Consider the following 18,461-nt stretch of genomic DNA (forward strand, 5'->3'; position numbering starts at 1 on the left):
GTAGTGGCCGGCGCAGGGGCTTCCGCTCCGACCTCCCACGTAGTGGCCGGTGCTTGTAACTACAGGCACAGCTCTCCTTGATTTCATTCTGACCTTTGTTATTGCGGTGCTGCCAGCTTGCACCCGCACAGCTGATCAGTCGGAGTCCCGGTCGACTGACCCTGCCAATGAACTATTGATGACCTATGCTGATGATAGGTCATCAACAGTATTTTGGACCGTAAAACCCCTTCAAGTATTTACTTCTCAGCTCATCTTGTCTGGTATTGTTGTAAATGCAAATTAGTCTTGTTACAACACGCCCCTAATATGGCCGTTATCACTAGGCCCTACCGGCAGAGGCAGAACGTCATTCGCGCCGACTACATGATCGGCGGGATGACGTTCGATGAAAACACGCCTCTAAATATGACCACAACCCTTGGGAGACATTAATAATGAGGCACGTCGGAACGCTGGTCATGTGACCGGCGCGATGACGTGGGCTTGCTAGAACACGCCCCCAAGATGGCCGCTGACACCGGGTCCCATCAGCACTGATAGAACGTCATGTGACCGGCATGATGACGCTGGTAAATTGAGACACACCTCCAATATGGCTGCGGCCACTGAGAGACACCAGCAGCATGCAATGTAAGTGACTCTTGTACTATATATATGTAATGATCATACTGTTTTATTATGGCTTGAGAAAGGTGCCTGTGCGCACTGAAACGCGTTGCCCGTTATTTTAGTGAAATCTGAGAATAAAAGGTGTTATTATTTCATCTCGTATACGTGTGGAAACATCTATTTGGAGACATCACTTCAAGGAGGGGGCTCATGGTCATCATACCCCCCTCCTCCCCAGTAAGTGTAACTCCTATGTATTTTTCTTTGACAGAATACTATTTGTGGATGCGCACTATTCTGTGAGCGCAGAAAATATTTTTGTTTGCTGATAGCTTTTTTGCATTTTATTCCTTTGGGATCACTCTCTTATGAGAGACCTCAATTATTTCTGCAGCTCTCCCCCTTGCATTGGAGGATTAGAATAGTGTCGTTTTCCACTGAATGACAACCTGAGGCGCTATCTGGCTACATCTTCTTGTGATATCTACAAGATGACTTGGTTTCTCTTACTGAGGGCAATCACATTTTGAAAAAAAAAAAAATAATGATTTGGCCCGCTGTTATTAAAAGCAGCTTTCTGAGCCATTTTAAAATATGTGTAAAAGTGAAGAAAAAAAAAAAGAACAGTACTCGAATTTTAAAGGGATTTTCCCGGACACTTAAAAAAAAAAAGAAAGTGTTGAAGCCCCGATGGCAGCCGATCAGAACCCTGAAGAAGCTGGCTGCAGTCATGAGCTTGGCCATCTCCACACAGCCACCAAGACAATCATGGGCTTCAGTGGTTATGAAAGAGCCACCGCTGAGGCCTGCGACTGAGTGGTCACATGTAAGCTGAACGGCACGCGGCTGCAGCCGGGTTCTGAGCGGCAAGCACAGGGAATCCGTGCCGGATCAAGAGCCTCCAGAATAGGAGAGTATGCGTATCATTTTTTTTCTTGTATGTCTTGGAAAACTCCTATAACCCCGTCGGCTAGTTTCACAAAGACGATGCGATATTGCACTTTCCACCATGTGAAAGCCCCATAGATGCAAGGCGTACTCATGTGGCAACAGCCTCGCATCACTGCGGGGAATCCCTTCATCCCATTGCTTTCAATGGGGTGGCAGCAGCAGGTGAGCGCTGTCTTCAGCCGCGGGAGGGTCGGATTCTGCTGCGACTATATACTGCATAAGGCCCAATGCCCACGGACGGATTATCTCTGCGGAGTCCACGGTCAGACCCCCACCGCAAATTCCGCAGCAATGTCCGCCCATAAACATGCTTGGTTAAAAGAGTCTCCCCCGCCCACGAGTGGAAATTAACTGCGCTTTCCGCTCGCGGGGGAGAATCGCAGCATGTTTTATTCTGTGCGGCAAATCGCACGGACGGCTTCCATTGCAGTCAATAGAAGCCGTCCGTCCCGCGATATTCAGCGCAGTGGGCACTGCGGAAGTACAGCGAGAATCCGCGTCACAGCGCCGGCGCAACACTCGCGGCGGATCCGGACAGGTGAGTACGTGTCTCTGGGGGGCGCCGGGTCTGATTCTGCTGCGATATTTCCCAGTGTGAAGCGGCAGCGGGCAGAAGGCCCAGGTATTGCAGTGTACAGTGATGGGTGTAAACGCCTGCACCGCTGACATCACAGTCCGTATCCCGCACCCTGGAGGCTAGGAGAAAATAATCATGGAGTAACAGAATTGCACTTTTTTTTTTCTTCGTCTGTTATCCCGTCTTCCAAAAACTTTTAATAAAAAGTAATTAAAACAATGTAAGTTCTCCAAAATGTTCCCAATAAAGACTACAGAACATTCTGCGAAACATGAGCGGAATCCGCAATTCTTCCCCGCAAGTCTGAGCGAAACTTCATAAGCCGATGCCCTGTCAACGCCCACGTGTCCCCCGTGCGGACAGCTACCACGGGATCCACCATTCAAGCCCACTCAGGTGAGAGGCCGGCCTCAGGCGGGGCGGGGCCCTTTAAGAAACATTTTTCTTAATTTTTTAAAAGTAAGAAAAACATTCTGGAGAATAAAAAAAAAAAATCCAGAAATTTCGTTTTGGTGTTTTGTTTTTGCAGAATCTACATGAAAGCTTTCTTAGGGCGGCTTTAGACGACCGTATATCGGCCGCGTATTCACGCCAGCCAATATACGGCATCTCTCTCTGCAGGGGGAGGAGCAGTGCTCTGAGGCCCCGCCCCCTCTCCGCCCCTCGCCACTATTTGCAATGAGAGGGGGCGGGGCGTAGCTAAGTTCCCTTACCTAGCTCTGCCCCCGTCCCGCCCAGTGCAGCTAGGTGAGATCTTGTTATTTTTGCAATACCTGGGCCTTCTGCCCGCGGCCGGGTCCGGTTCACACTGGGAAATATCGCAGCAGAATCAGACCCGGCGCCCCCTAGAGACACGTACTCACCTGTCCGGATCTGCTGCGAGTGTTGCACCGGCGCTGTGATGCGGATTCTCGCGGTACTTCCGCAGTGCCCACTGCGCTGAATATCGCGGGATGGACGGCTTCTATTGACTCCAATGGAAGGCATTGATGCGATTTTCCGCACAGGACAAAACCCCGCGAGCGGACGAGCGCAGTCGATTTCCGCTCGTGGGCGGGGGAGACTCTTTTAACCTAGCATGTCTATGGGCGGACATTGCTGCGGAATACGCGGTGGGGGTCTGACTGTGGACTCCGCAGAGATAATCCGTCCGTGGGCATTGGCCCTATGCAGTATATAGTCGCAGCAGAATCCGACCGTCCCACGGCTGAAGACTGCGCTCCCCTGTCCAGGTCTTCGCTGCGGACGCGCCGCCGCACACGCGCAGTACTATGTGCTAGCTCGGGTCGGACGGAGGATTATGGTGCATTTTGCTGTTTTAGAACATTTTTGCTCTTAATCACATTTTTCTATATTTCCTTTAACAAAAAAAAAATATATATATTTGCCCGATTTATTGGCGCTAATCGCCATCTGTCGCGCTCCACTGGGGAGGCGGCCCTTTACATGTTGGAGACATCACGGCACATGCAGCAAGACCTAAACTACACTACTGTGCTGGCATGTGGTGGGCACATACATGGGCAGCAGCATCATACATGCACACATGTTTACATCCAGGGGGCGTGCCCCTAGCCCCTCCCCTGCCGGCACCCATCACCGCACAGTCCTCACCTGGCCCTCCTCTCCTCGTCGGCTTCAGACTCTGTTCCTCCAGTCTGTCAGGCTGACCAGGGCACGGCCGCCATGTTGTCTCATTCCTAACTGCGTGGTTGTCAGGCACTGGAGCTCGCTGACAGCAGACGCCATCTTGCTGGTGGAATAGAGCGTAGAGAGAGCCCAGCGCAGCTTAGCCAATCAGAAGACCGTAGCTTGGAAACGGGGCGTGGCTAACCTAGGGATAAGCCGATCACAACAACTAGTGAGAGAATCCGGAAGTTTGCGTTCCAAGCCTCACTTCCGGCTCTCGCGCTGGAGATCTGACAGCTGTTTTGCTGCTATTTAAATAAGATGGCGAACGGTTGCCATGGTGATAACTAAAGAAAATGACTTCTGTTCGTTTAAAAGAAGATAAAAATGGATTGCTGTTAAAGGAAATTAAGATAGAATTCGGTTACATGTTGTGGCAGAGTTTGCAAATGGTCCTTTTTTTGTGTTCAGCCGTAATAGTGGAAACAGCAGCGCCACATAATATAGACAGCGCCAAGAAGAGACCGCAGTACTTCCATCTGGATGGGCGCAGTCACCATTAGTGTATTTACAAATGCCAGCCACGGTGTCCCCATAAGTGTGGATTTACACGTGACGCAAAAATACGCAATAGCAAAACCCAAGAGGAATCATGCTCACGAATGTTGTGGCATATTTGCAGTAGGCTTGTGTTGTGGTGCGCCGCACGGCACGGAGGTCTAGTTTATTTATTTTACTCACCAATGTTAGATGCTAACGCCCAATGCACACGGCCGGATTTGCATTGCGGAATCCAGAGCTAGAGTCCGCCTCCGGATTCCGCAACAAGTACCTGCCATAGCATGCAATGTAAAAGCGGGTTTCCATGCTCATGAGCGGAAATCAATTGCGAATTTCCACTCGCGGGAGGAAAATCGTAGCATGCGCTATTTTGAACTGGATTCTGTGCGAACGGCTTCCATTGATATCAATGGAAGCAGTCCGTCCCATGGCCGTTTTGCAATCATCATTGCGGAAAGGCCGTGGGATCCGCGTCACCACCTAGCGATGGCACGGTCACATCTGTACTGCGCATGTGCGCCGACTGGCACATCCGCAGCACAGATAAAAACCATCTGGACCGGTACTCTGGGGTTTTGAGTCCACTCTTCCTTCTATTTGTCTCACGTCTTGTTTAATGTCTTGTAGATCTTTTTAAGATTAGGACTTTAGCTAGGGCTCTGTTGACTGAAAATGTAGAGATAGGCAGATCTCTGCTAATTGAAGTATCTTCCTCGTCACTACTTTCTTTACCCATACTAGTTATTAGTATTATTTATAGTACCCGTGTTTCTGGTTGCGCAGTGCACCACTTACTGATATAATATATAGTGAAAGGGATTGTTTCAACACTGGACAATGGTTGACGATTAGATAAAGGCTGGACTGGTGTTGGCGGCATTAGCACTTGAGATGACATGATATCATGTTCAGGAGATGTGAAGATACAGATAGTCCCCGACATACGAACATTCGAGTTACGAATTTCGGTACATACGAACAAGGTCGTCCTCAAGCGCCTAAGGCTAATTCGCATGGCGGCAGAGTGGTGGCAGCAGCGAGCAGGAGCCGCGCCTGCCGCAAACAGTAGCTCTTTTGTACTGTACCCACGTGATTTCAGTACAATGTGTGTTGTGAACTCCAAACATGTCGGGTGCCAAGCGCAAAGGAAGTGGTGATGCTGGAATTTCTAAAAAACGCCAGGCCATCACGATGCAAAAAAAGGCTGACATAAAAAGAGTGGAGCGGGGTGAGATGTCTGATGTTGCTCGCTCATACCAGATGAATCGTTCTACCATCGGTACCATTCTGAAGAGCAAGGATAGGATCATGGAACATGTGAGAAGTTCAGTGCCTATGCACTCTACTATTATTAGTAAGAAATGTGGAAAAGTGATAGAAGAACTTGAAAATTTTCTGAGCATTTGGATGGAGGATTGTCATCAGAAAAGAAAGCCACTACGCTTAATGCTGATTCAAGATAAGGCTTTAAGTCTTTTTGAAGATGTAAAGAAAAAATATGGGGAAGAAGCAGCAGATGTGACCTTTACTGCAAGTCATGGATGGTTTAACCGCCTCAAGGCACGTAATAACCTCCATAACATAAAGGTGACAGGAGAGGCGGCAAGTGCAGATACGGTAGTAGCCCAGGAGTTCCCCGCTACACTTAAAGGGGTTGTCCCGCGCCGAAACGTTTTTTTGTTTTTTTTAACCCCCCCCCGTTCGGCGCGAGACAACCCCGATGCAGGGGTTAAAAAACCAAACCGGGTAGTACTTACCCGAATCCCGGCGGTCCGGCGTGTTCATACTCACCTGCTGAAGATGGCCGCTGGGATCCTCTCTCTCTGTGGACCGCAGGGCTTCTGTGCGGTCCATTGCCGATTCCAGCCTCCTGATTGGCTGGAATCGGCACGTGACGGGGCGGAGCTACACGGAGCCGGCATTCTGCACGAGTGGCCCCATTGAAGACAGCAGAAGACCCGGACTGCGCAAGCGCGGCTAATTTGGCCATTAGAGGCCGAAAATTAGTCGGCACCATGGAGACGAGGACGCCAGCAACGGAGCAGGTAAGTATAAAACTTTTGATAACTTCTGTATGGCTCATAATTAATGCACAATGTACATTACAAAGTGCATTAATATGGCCATACAGAAGTGTATAGACCCACTTTGTTTCGCGGGACAACCCCTTTAAGGAAATTATCAAAGAAGGTGCGTTTTCACCTCAGCAAATATTTAATGTTGACAAAACAGGCCTTTATTGGAAAAAGATGCCAGACAGAACCTACATCAGTAAGGAAGAGAAGTCTATGCCTGGCTTCAAACCCGCAAAGGACAGACTGACGCTACTGCTTGGCGGAAATACCACAGGAGATATTGATAGGGGTCAATCATATTTTTAATAACCTAACATAAGAAAGATAAGGAAACAGTGTAATAAATGTGACATTAGTTATTTGGTTATATAATGTTATGTATTATGGAAATGAAAAATATGTGAAACATTCTGGAAGTTGCTAGTAGAATTTGGATATAGAATCATATGTAAAAAGGTATATTCAAGCGTTTATTTGGATGATGACTTTAAAATACTAAATGTATGATTAATTAGTAGAGATGAGCGAACGTGTCCGTAACGGACACATCCGCACCCGGACACCGGCTTTAGCGAACACTGGAGTGTTCGCGCGTAAGTGTCCGGGTGCCGCCGGGGGGCGGGGAGATGCGCGGCGGCGCGGGCGGCAGTAGCGGGGAACAGGGGGGAGCCCTCTCTCTCTCCCTCTCCCCCCCGCTCCCCGCCGCACCCCCCCGCGCTGCCACGGCGGCCCCCGAACTTTTTCGCCCGAACACCGAGGTGTTCGCAAAGTTCGGTGTTCGGGCGAAAAAGGGGCGGGGCCGAACGTGTTCGCTCATCTCTATTAATTAGATTTTATTCAGCTATCTTACAAGTCTGAACCCTTGACCAGGTACTGAATACTAAGTAGGTGGCTGAACCAGTTTTTATGTGTAAACTAGAAACAATGCCCTCTCTTTTGATGTACAAATTGTTGATGGACTTTTAAGATTACATTCTGGTTTGGGAAGAAGTGTAATTAAAAATGTACTCAGACAGTATGGAGTCATCTGTATGTAACTGTTTTATGTCCACTTCAAACAGTTTTGCTGATACCTTTTGTTTAGAAGGCTTTTGATTTACAGCCATATTATAATCTGTTGGAATGTAGACTTGGTCACCAAAGTAGATTGAAACTTGGTATCAGGTAACATTTGGAAACTCCTTCTTTCCATCTTGCATAAAAAGTAGCAAATGTTTGAAAATAAACTAGAACTCATTCTGATACACTAGACTGTGTGTAGTGGCTTATTATGGTTCTCACCTATGAGTACTCAATATAATATTTCCTCTTAATTTGGACTCAGGCAACATTCGCATTTGGTCTCCGTTGACAGACCCCCAACAGTTTATTTGGCGCCCGACATGTGGGGCAGAGGCTAACTCCTTACCTGCAGCCGATACCTGACGACACTACCTGCCGACCAGCCGGACCAGAGGCCACGGGACCCCAGATCTACAAAACACCGGTGTACGGTAAGCCCTTGACTTGCCACTCAAGCTCTGGGCTCTCCTGACTTCAGTCTCATGTCGACAGGGGGTGAGTTGCTGCATGTTATATAGGACGCTTCTGCCTGTTATTTACGGTGTTCTTAGTAACCGTGCTAGACGGAAGAACCCTTGTGTGTATATTGCCATGTTGCCTGTAGTAATTGTTGAAACCTGTACGTTGATAGTCTGTGTCATTTTAGCCATAATTTGCTTTTACTGGATCTGTTATAATATCACCAGAAGTTCCCTTAGAGGAGAGGTCTGGTCTCCCCTAAACCCCCCTAAGTAGTCTAAGAGACTGCTGTAGTAGTTCCGTAAAACTATTCCAGGACCAGGGACCAGGGGTCCTTAGTGTACTGTGTGAAATAAGATCCTGTATACTTAGTGATGAATAGTGGGAAATAGAGGTTTGTGTGAGAAATAATTATCCTGCCAGTTACGGACTTGGCAGAAGGGACTGGCCTGATTTACCCGAAGGTAGCTGTATGCATCCTTATACTGTGTGATTGAGGTAAAAACAGAGGAACAAGTCCATAGTTGTCCTGCCAGCTGCGGGCTTGGTAAGAAGGGACCGCCAGATTTATCCGAGGAAGCTGTATGCATCCTCAATACTGTGTGATAGTGGTAAATCAAGAGGTAAGTCCATAAGAGAAAGGGAAGGGGGAGACGTATGCAGACAAGCATATAAAATATAGAAAGATAGGACTTAGAAAAGCGGGAACCTTTAACTATGAGTTCTGGTAACAGTACGGGAAAAAGCATGAAAGATATCAGAGACGCCAGTTTAGAAAGAGGAACAGGTTTGCAGAAAGCGTCTAAAGGGGCAGTGGTGAGCCCTGGAATCCACCTACTGACCTCTATACAGGTACAACTTTTGGGTTGCGAGAAGCCTGGGTAGAACAGGACTAACTTTAAATAGTAACTCCTGGGGAAATCTTCTTTTGTAAAAGAGGAAAAATAGAGTCAGAGAAGGGATAAAAGGGCTCTGAGAACAGACAATATGGGAAACGTACAGGGCAAGCAGTATGCCTATATGGAAATCAGCTAGAGAAAGACAAAGAAGGCACGTTAGCTGTGGGAAGAAGGGGTTATCAGAGAAAGGGAATTCTCTTATAGTTTGTGTTCCTCTGGGACATAAAGCAAGTTCATGCAAAATCTGTGGACAATTATGTGACAAATAACCACTATTGTTTGTCTTGTATGTCTTGTTGTTATGTAAACTAATCTTTGTTGTACGTCTTAGTCTTCTTGTAATGTCTAATTTCTAAGTGTAAGAAAGTTATACCCCACTCACATCTGTGGGGGCTTTTAAGGATATAAGGGTTAAAAATGCAGAAAATGTTGCGCTGTTAGAAGCGCTTAGCAGGTTTTCTTTTCTATGTGTTTAACTATTCATATCCTCAGAGAAATATACCTCTTGTCATTACTAATGATTAATGTTGTTTAAAGTCTGAATGTTCTGGCTGCTTATTAATATCTTAGTTATTGTTCTGTTTCATAGAGAGATAAAATTCAGTGTCATAGAAAGGAAGACAGACGCTGATGAAATAAGAAACTTGTAATGAATTACGTGAATTATACGGTCTTAAAAATAGAAAACATATAGGGATTTTAAGGTATATATCTTTGCTTTTTGTGTAAATGTCAGTTCTGTGATTGGTTGGACGTCTATATCACTGCTAAATGCTGTTAGTACTGTACTGTCTCTGAGAGAATGTTCTGTAGGAGAGACATGCAAATGACGAGCATCGAAGGGGTGGAGCTAGATGATGTAAAAGTATGTAATGTTGCATCCCTCTTTTGTCTACAAAGGAGGGGAGGGGGGTGAGGAGCTTGGGCAGTTAGGAAAAGTTTTTTTTTTTCCTTCTCAAATTTAATGAGACATTGCAGGCAGGATCAGATTAATAATGAATTTGCTTAAAGAATATCATATTTCAATGTGGCTAGATGTTTGTGGATTATTCTGCCTTGTTGTAATTCATGTCTCTGTTATTTGTACTAATATCTTACAAGCCTTATCTGCATCCATCAAATTCTCACCGGATGGATCGGTACGGGTTGAGACCTCAAGTGACAGTTCAGAGGAGGTTTGTAAACTAACTGCTCTCTTGGTAGATCTGGCTCATGTGTTTGTCTTGATAGCTACTGCAGAAACTCAGCTTTCCGCAGGTCCTGACAAATAGCAAGCCACCTCCAAGACAAACTCCAATTCTGCAAAACAAAGGTTGTTCTCCTGGGTCATTGCTTAGCCCAAGGAACTGGACATCTGACATAGGTGATCCAGGTATTGCAGGTCAGCAATTTCTAAATTTTTAATTTTTTTTTTTTGCAACAAGGTTCTGATCTATTTTAAATAGAATACCAGCCTGATTGTCTAGCAGTAATCGGTGCAAGGGGTTTCAGGAGTGCCGATTCAGCTGGCAGAAACTGAACCGCTAGAGGTAATGTTTAAAGGGTCACGATGCCTCATGCGCTTCCTTGTGCTGGAAAGTCCTGAAAGCATATTGGGAACCGAAGTGATGGGACCCTTGGGATGTTGTATCGAACTTCACCTGTCCGGTGAGGCTCGTATACACCCCAGGTCTGAAAGTCACCCGACCTTCTGTCGGATGGCAGCAGACCTAGCGACACCTCTCCCTGTCTTCACTCTTACGCACGCAGAGAAACAAGTTCTTAGTGTCGTTCCTTCGAGCCTTTGGGCTACCAGTCAGACGGACCTCGACAGACTGTCAGTATTTGTTTGCATTTAATTTCAGAGGAAAGCAGTACTGTTGGATAGAGCTGCCACAAGGGGCACAGAATAGCCCAAAACCAGTTCACCAGATGCATGAAGCTGGTATCAGACACCTGGCCAATTCCCGAGGGCACCGCCCTCTTGTAATATGTTGCTGATTTTTTTTTTTTTTTAATTTTATTTTATGTACTGCTGACACAAATAGTTACCTCAATGCATCACTAAGCCTTTTGTGTTTCCTTCATCAGAGTAGAATGGCTGCAAAGCCAGCAAAGAGAAACTTCAGTTCTGCAAATCTCACGTAGTGTTCCTGGGCCACTGCCTAGGTCCAGGTACTAAGCACCTGACGCTGGAACGCACGAAGGTGGTAAGTGACATACAACTTCCCACCTCCCATGCCCAGTTGCGTACCTTCTTGGGACTGGTTTCATACTATTGGCCATGGACGCTCTGCCTCCATGACCATGCAGCCTCTGTACGACTGTTTGGGTTCAAGGCCATTTGCCCTGACCCCGCAGGCCGAGTCAGCCTTCTATCAGTTGAAAGTACAGGTAACCGGGTGCACTGGGGCTGCCAGACTATGACAAACCTTTCCAAATGTACGTCACTGAGATGGAGGGACACGCCACCGCTGTACTGACACAAATGCATGGTGACAAAAAGCGACCTGTAGCATACTACAGTACACATCTTGACGCGGTGGTTAGAGGGTCTCCATCATGCGTCTGAGCGGTTCTAGCAGTTCAGGCACTACTGGACAAAAGTTCTGACGTTGTCCTAGATCACACCATGGTGATCTACACCCCACATGACATACATGGTATCCTGACACAGGTAAGCCGTAGACATCTGTCCCTTGCTAGACAGATCAAAATGGAAAAGGAAGGTTTGTAACAGGTTTTGAAGTAGTCACACTGAATGAGATGCTTGTACAAAAACCACTGCCGCCATACATGTCAGCGCAGGAGGCTGAGCTCCGTGCTCCAACTGAGGCCTGTACGATTGCGAAAGGTACCACTGCTAACATCTACACTGATTCCAGGTACGCCTTTTGTACTGCACACGATAATGGACCCATCTGGCGGTCCAGGAGCTTTTTCACGGCACAAGGCAGAACAGGTGGCCATAATAAAGGTTAAAGCACACACGCAGGGGCAGTCACCAGAGAGCAAGGGATAGGGTAGCCAAGGCTGCAGCTCTCTTAGGACAGGACGCAAGACCCCTTGTGCTGTAAGTTGGATCTTGGTCCCACCGCTCTTGTTGATTTGGGATTTGGCGTCCTACAGGACGTAGATGATGTACCAGCGGCTGCCTACACCCACCTCGCCGTCCTAGCTCACGGGAAAGTGCATGCCTCTCGGGAATGCCATGGTTTCTGCTGTGGACAAGGTATGGTATGCTCCAGGGTTCGACAGGTTGGCGAAGGCATATGTGAAGGCATTTGAAGTGCACCCCCAGACCACTGTATCCTATTCAGAGATTACAAATCGATTACATCCAGCTTCCCAAATCAGGCAGGTATGAGTACGTCCTTGTGTGCGTGGACCTGTTTAAAGCCACCGCACAATGTACAGCGACTAAACTTGTGTCAGAACTTGTATGTAGATTTGGGGTACTAGAGACAATTGAGAGTGACAGAGGTACACAATTTACAGGTGAAGTGATGCGAGAGGTGATGTCAGCCCTTGGAGTGGAACAAGCGTTTCACACTCCATACCACCCGCAGAGTTGAAAGAACTAAAATGGTACGCTTAAGTTAAAAGAAGTGTTGTTTGGCTCTATGCCAAGATTAGGCCTGTATCATCCACAGGCCCTACAGCAGGGGTGTGATAAGGTTATTGAATATGTACAAGAACTATGTTGTAAACTGAAAATAACACACGATCTAGTGTTTTCTCCAATTCCAGACCCTCACAACCTAGAGGGGACTCATTTCTTGCAGCCTGGAGACTGGGTGGTCGCAAAAAGAAAGGCCTTGGACCCAAGGTTTGACAGACCATACCAAGTTCTGTTGTCAACGCCTACTTCTGTAAAAGTGGATACACGCCTCCCACTGCAAGAAAGTTCCCGAGCCAGAGGAAAAGTGATGGGTGGGATCCCGGATCCTCAGGAGTGGAGAGGACATTTTGAGGACTTGTCTATTATCTGTCCCCACACCTGTAGAGACTCTTCGAGACATATGCTCAAAAGTACACAATGATAGTGATGTAGTACATGACAATGTTGTTCAGGAAAACACCTTCCTTAATATATATGAATATTGTCCCCATTGCAATACCGTTGAACATACACATTGGACGAATATGACTCGGTTTCAGGTGAGAAATGTTGCATTAGCTGAAGTGTGTTATAATTTTACTTGTGACCCTAATGAAATCGGGAAATGTCAACAAATTAAGGCAACAGAAGTAACAGCTACTAAAGATTCTCAAATACTCTGCAATCGTCCGACTAGTATAATCTTATGTGTATATATATATATATATATATATATATATATATATATATATATTGCAATTAAGGTAATAATTTCATGCATAGCTAAATGTACTGAATGCCGATTTTCTACACCCATTTAAATGTCTAATATGACGATGATGATATTGATGTTGATAAATCTAAGATTACTGTATTGTAAACTTGATTGACTTGCAATATCTGATATTATGTCATGTGTTTAAATGTCTTGATATCCTAGATGGACATAGAGTGCACCATTCCTACCTGGGGACCCGGCTGGAACCGGCACCTACGGGTGACAGAACCAGGAGATAATGGTGGCTCTGATGTCCAAATGGGGGATTGATAGGGGTCAATCATATTTTTAATAACCTAACATAAGAAAGATAAGGAAACAGTGTAATAAATGTGACATTAGTTATTTGGTTATATAATGTTATGTATTATGGAAATGAAAAATATGTGAAACATTCCGGAAGTTGCTAGTAGAATTTGGATATAGAATCATATGTAAAAAGGTATATTCAAGTGTTTATTTGGATGATGACTTTAAAATACTAAATGTATGATTAATTAGATTTTATTCAGCTATCTTACAAGTCTGAACCCTTGACCAGGTACTGAATACTAAGTAGGTGGCTGAACCAGTTTTTATGTGTAAACTAGAAACAATGCCCTCTCTTTTGATGTACAAATTGTTGATGGACTTTTAAGATTACATTCTGGTTTGGGAAGAAGTGTAATTAAAAATGTACTCAGACAGTATGGAGTCATCTGTATGTAACTGTTTTATGTCCACTTCAAACAGTTTTGCTGATACCTTTTGTTTAGAAGGCTTTTGATTTACAGCCATATTATAATCTGTTGGAATGTAGACTTGGTCACCAAAGTAGATTGAAACTTGGTATCAGGTAACATTTGGAAACTCCTTCTTTCCATCTTGCATAAAAAGTAGCAAATGTTTGAAAATAAACTAGAACTCATTCTGATACACTAGACTGTGTGTAGTGGCTTATTATGGTTCTCACCTATGAGTACTCAATATAATATTTCCTCTTAATTTGGACTCAGGCAACATTCGCATTTGGTCTCCGTTGACAGACCCCCAACAATATGAAGATCAAGCCATTGTTAGTGTATCATGCTGAAAACCCAAGAGCCCTGAAAAATATAGCTAAGGCCTCACTTCCTGTTGTGTGGAAGAGTAACCAAAAAGCCTGGGTCACTTTTGCTATGTTTCAAGACTGGTTTTATCACCATTTCATCCCCGAGGTGGAACGGTACTGCCGGGATAAGAACATTCCCTTCAATATTCTTCTCCTTTTAGATAATGCACCAGGCCACCCTCCTTTCCTAGATGACTTTCATGCAAATGTGAAGGTAGTTTTCCTGCCACCCAACACTACCTCCTTACTCCAGCCAATGGACCAGGGGGCCATTGCAACCTTCAAGAAATACTATCTCCATCGCACGTTTCGTCAGGCACTGAAGGCAACTGAGGGTGAGTCTGGGATGACATTGCGTGAATTATGGAAGAACTTCACTATCTATAATGCCATAAAAAACATTGATGCTTCATGACGTGAAATTACCACGGCCACCATGAATGGGGTTTGGAAGAAACTGTGCCCCATGTTTGTCCACGATTCCCCTAGTTTAGCGAAGCTATAGGCAGAAGAACAAAATGTAGTCGACAACTTAGTGAGCATCAGCGAGAAGCTTGACCTTCATCTTGAGGAACAGGACTTCCATGAATATTTTGCTGTGCACAACCAGGAGCTGACAAATGAAGATCTCATGGAACTGGAAAACCAGAGGAAGGAGGAAGAAAAAGAGGACGAACTGGAAGTGGAACCAGCACCGAAGCATTTCCAGACCAAGATGATGGCAAAGGCATTTCAAATGATTGAAGACTCTCTGGCACTCTTTGAATCACAGGACCCAAATGTGGCACGGTACACCAAGGTTGCAGCATCTGTCCATGATGCACTTCATTGCTACCGGGCCATATACGATGAAAAAAAGGCGGCTACCACCCAGGCATCCTTAGACCGGTTCTTAAGGAGGATAGAAAGGTGCGATGAGTCTCATCATGACACTGAACCAGTGCCATCGACGTCAGGTGTTACAGCATGCATGCCAACATCTTCTCACCCTCCCTCTAATGTTGATGTCCCATTACCACTGAGTGCTGATGACTCATCCTCTCCAATTCTTGATGCATCATTGTCTCCCATTTCTGCTGCTCCACCATCGCCCAACGTCTCCTCCACTTCCAGTCAGTAATTTCCCACAGAAAGCCAGTCCACATACTCCAGCTGTGTCACCTTATCAAGGTAAAATCCTATTTTTGTTACTATTTTTACACCCAACGATTCTATTACTTGAATGTGCATTCAAGTAGTAGAATCCGACATACTAACAAAATGGACTTACGAACAGGCTCCTGGAACGGAACCTGTTCGTAAGTCGGGGACTACCTGTAGTGGTAAAGGACTATGCTTCAATGTTGTTGGTCAGTATGCACTGCCAGCTATGTATGTGTAAATATGTGAGGTGTCATTTATTGGAGTCTACACACAGGTGTGCAGCTGTCTCACAACCAGCTACAAACTGCCAGACTGAGTACTGCTGTATCCATAGCAATTGAGGCCGCGGGGTTTGTGGGGGATGTAGTCTGCCTGTAATCCCTCATTCAGCTCAGAGACTATGTGACTGATCACATGAAGGTGACATCATCACAGGTCCTATCAGCACACGAGATATGTATGTGTACATTTGTGAGGTGTCATTTATTTCACTTCATTATTACTAGAGTTGCTGTAGTTCGATTTACTGAACACACTTTATTGCAGGCTAAGCCCAAATTTTTATAGGATCTCCACAGTGGAGATCTGCTTTTAAATACTCCAAATGCCTCTATCTTCTCTACCAAGAGCACATGACTGAGAGACTGTCGTATGTACGTATTTAAATATACCTCTCTATGATATGAGTATGCATACTAGATTCAATGTTTAAAAAAAGACTGTGATCCATGGGCTGGATCCCACACCCCAATAACTCACTAGACAATACCCTCAATTAGAATTGACAGATCTACCTAATCAAACTACCTGGGGACTTATTTCCTTTAAACAAGATGATCAAAATAGGCCTCAACAAATCAAGAGACTCTACCTTAATGTCCAAATTTGGTAGTATTGATGATTTCATTAACAAAAATCCTTCTGCTGAACTAGCAAAAACCTCAACTACAACATTACAGGCTGCTAAACAAGTTCCTCTTTTACCAACCCATTCAAATCAAAGTGCTAATGGCCACTTGTCCGTGAGTTCGTGTGTGCTGTGTGAGATACATGCAGAGCCTGACGGCATCTGTGATGATGTCACCAACATGTAATACTGGCTCTTAGCTTCACCCCCTGATCACATGATGGTGACGTCATCACGGGTCCCTTATCCTTGTGCACTGAATGAGGGATTATGGGTGGACTGCATTCCCCACAAACCCCTGCGGCCTCAGTGGCTATGCATACAGCAGTACTCAGTCTGGAAGTTTGTAGTTGGTTGTTGCATACCTGTGTGTAGACTCCAGTAATAAAATAGAAATAAGTTCCTAGGTAGTTTGATTAGGTAGATCTGTCAATTCTAATTGAGGGTATTGTCTAGTGAGTTATTGGGGTGTGGGATCCAGCCCATGGATCACCTTCTTTTTTAAAACATTGAATCTAGTATGCATACTCATATCATAGAGAGATATATTTAAGTACGTACATACGACAGTCTCTCCGTCATGTGCTCTTGGTAGAGAAGATAGAGGCATTTGGAGTATTTAAAAGCAGATCTCCACTGTGGAGATCCCATAAAAATGTGGGCATAGCCTGCAATAAAGTGTGTTCAGTAAATCGAACTACTGCAACTCTAGTAATAATGAAGTGAAATACTTAAAAAGAAAACACGATTACCACCTGCATTTAACAGTGAAAATGCGGGGCTAGGTTGAGGAAGGCATGATGCAGCAGCCAAAAAGGCAAACACAATTCTGGGATGTATTAAGAGAGGCATAGGGTCTAGATCATGTGAGGTCATTATGCCCCCCTCTACTCTTCCTTAGTCAGACCTCATCTGGAATACTGTGTCCAGTTCTGGTCACCCCACTTTAAAAAAGACATAGACAAACTTTGTAGACAGCTATTAAGTCTCCTCCCAGCCTTCTTTTTTGCAAGCTAAACATTCCCAGATCCTTTAATCGTTCCTCATAGGACATGATTTGCAGACCGCTCACCATCTTGGTAGCTCTTCTCTGAAATTGCTCCAGCTTGTCTATGTCTTTCGCTCTGCCGGCAGAGACCACGGGTATTATTGTATTTTGACGCCACCAGGAAGCTAGGGGTTTGACAGGGGAAGAGCCGGTGAGAGAAACTGCTGCAGCGGGGAGCATAGGCACGGGGACTAAAGAGCAGCAGTGGGGACCACAGTGCCGGACACCAAACTGCAGCAGCGAGGATTACAGGGGCTGGCCCAAAGTGCAAGTGCGGGGAGCAGTTTTAGCAGCCGGGGAGGCAGGAGGGGAGAAGCTGCCACGGGGAGCACTATTAACAGGCGGGGAGCCGGGCGTGGGGAGCACTATTAAGAGCTGGGGAGGCGGGAGGGGAGACCAGGAGCACGGATTACAGGCCCAGGGATGACACAGCTGGAGCATTAACCAGTATTCACAGGGGAAGGGATAATTACCTGGCAGGACCTGCAGCCAATTAGCTTCAGGGGGCGCCACCAGGCACTCAGCCTTGTCTCCACCAGTACTTCCTGGTGGCGTCAAGATACAATAATACCGAGACCACGTATGGGCTGAGTATGCACTGCGCATGTCCGTGAATCACAGTATGATTTTTTGATTCTAATTCATTAGCGCGGCGATGCATATTGAAATGCTGCCCTCTCGCAATGCCTGCGTAGGGACAGCATTTTGATACGGAGCCCAAAGTAGAGCTCCGTATCATACGCAGAGAAATAGAGCGTGCTGCGTTTTATTTCTCTTGCATATGTAAACCCCGTGTCCACACGCCGCTGCGCATGGAAGAACGAAAGTCCATTGACTTTCATTGCCTCCATTTACCGCGTACCATCTGTGTGCGTGCAACACGCGCATAATATGCGTTGAAAATCCCCCCATGGACATTAGTCCTTGGACAGAGTGAGTATCGATGTAGCTGAGCCTTCTAGTCTGCCTGATGGCTCATTCCCACAGCTGTATATGTTCGCACAGGTGCCCATGTATCACAGATGGGCTATTATGGCGCAGTGTGAGGCTATGCAGATGGCCAATTTGTCTGCGTAAAAAACATTATTGC

At 45.8% G+C, this 18,461-nt stretch overlaps 1 protein-coding gene and 1 pseudogene across 1 annotated transcript in view; one reads left to right on the forward strand and one right to left on the reverse strand.

The window, feature by feature from the left end:
• The window catches only part of EZH1 (enhancer of zeste 1 polycomb repressive complex 2 subunit), a 54,484-nt gene extending 50,528 nt beyond the window's left edge, over positions 1-3,956 (reverse strand). The window contains exon 1 of the mRNA XM_066587343.1: positions 3,755-3,956. The gene's annotated coding sequence lies outside the window, so the exon portion shown is untranslated. The remainder of the gene's footprint in view (positions 1-3,754) is intronic.
• A 1,499-nt stretch (positions 3,957-5,455) lies between these two features.
• Positions 5,456-15,393, forward strand: LOC136587350 (tigger transposable element-derived protein 1-like; annotated as a pseudogene).
• Positions 15,394-18,461: the final 3,068 nt, after the last annotated feature.

The sequence above is a fragment of the Eleutherodactylus coqui genome, chromosome 13, assembly GCF_035609145.1.
Source record: "Eleutherodactylus coqui strain aEleCoq1 chromosome 13, aEleCoq1.hap1, whole genome shotgun sequence".
NCBI lineage: Eukaryota > Metazoa > Chordata > Amphibia > Anura > Eleutherodactylidae > Eleutherodactylus > Eleutherodactylus coqui.